Raw genomic sequence first — 1540 nt, forward strand, 5'->3', positions numbered from 1 at the left:
ATTTATCTGAATTAAACTCCATCTGCCACTTCTCAGCCCATTGGCCCATCTGGTCTAGATCCTGTTGTAATCTGAGGTAGCCCTCTTCGCTTTGCACTACACCTCCAATTTTGGTGTCATCTGCAAACTTACTAACTGTACCTCTTATGCTCGCATCCAAATCATTTATGTAAATGATAAAAAGTAGAGGGCCCAGCACTGATCCTTGTGGCATTCCACTGGTCACAGGCCTCCAGTCTGAAAAACAACTGTCCACCACCACCTTCTGTCTTCTACCTTTGAGCCAGTTTGCTATCCAAATTGCTAGTTCTCCCTTTATTCCACGAGATCTAACCTTGCTAATCCGTCTCCCATGGGGAACCTTGTCGAATGCCTTACTTAAGTCCATATAGATCACATCTACTGCTCTGCTGTCATCAATCTTCTTTGTTACTTCTTCAAAAAACTCAATTAAGTTTGTGAGACATGATTTCCCACGCACAAAGCCATATTGGCTATCCCGAATCAGTCCTTGCCTTTCCAAATACATGTATATCCTGCCCCTCAGGATTCCCTCCAACAAGTTGTCCACCACCGAGGTCAGGCTCACCGGTCTATAGTTCCCTGGCTTGTCTTTATCGCCCTTCTTAAACAGTGGCACCACGTTTGCCAACCTCCAGTCTTCTGGCACCTCACCTGTGACTATCGATGATACAAATATCTCAGCAAGAGGCCCAGCAATCACTTCTCTAGCTTCCCAGTTGCCTGCATTTGGCCCATGTCCCTCTAAACCTTTCTTATTCATATACCTGTCCAAATGTATTTTGAATGTTGTAACTGCACCTGTCTCTACCACTTCCTCTGGTAGTTCATTCCCAATTCATTCTCTTCTCAACTGTACCAGCTTCAGAGTTATCTCTTTTCTCATTATCTCTTGGGCTCCTTCACAAACCCTTACCAGTTTAGAGCCTCCTGAGTAGCATTAACAAATATCCCCACCAGGATTTTGGTCCCCTTCCAATTCAGGTGCAACCCATATACATATCACTTCTACCCTAAAGTTGATCCAATGATCTATCTGCTCTATCCTCCTATTCCTACTCTCACTAGCATGGGGCACTGTGTGAAATGCAGATATTACTATGCACAAGGAGCCAGTTTTTAACCTCCTGCCTAATTTCCAATACTCTCTTTTCAGAACCTCATCCCTTTCTCTTTCTATGTTGTTGATACCAACGTACACAATGACCTCCTGCTGGCCACTCTCCCTTTTAAAATACTCTGGGCTCTTTCCAAGACATCCTTGAGGATGCACATCATTCTGATGTCTCGCTGTCAGCTGCAGAAATGTCTGTACGTGCCCCTGACTAGAGTTCACAACCACAATTGATCAGTTGGAACTTGACATACCCATCATTACAGTTGAGCCAGTCTCGGTACCAGACTATTCGTGCTACATTCTCCTAAGAGTCCATCACCCCCTACAGCATCCAAGCGGATAGCAACGGGAGACTTCTGCACTACCTCCCTACCTCTCTGATCTTTCCTAGCAGTAACCCAC

The sequence above is a fragment of the Chiloscyllium punctatum genome, chromosome 17, assembly GCF_047496795.1.
Source record: "Chiloscyllium punctatum isolate Juve2018m chromosome 17, sChiPun1.3, whole genome shotgun sequence".
In the NCBI taxonomy this organism is placed as follows: domain Eukaryota; kingdom Metazoa; phylum Chordata; class Chondrichthyes; order Orectolobiformes; family Hemiscylliidae; genus Chiloscyllium; species Chiloscyllium punctatum.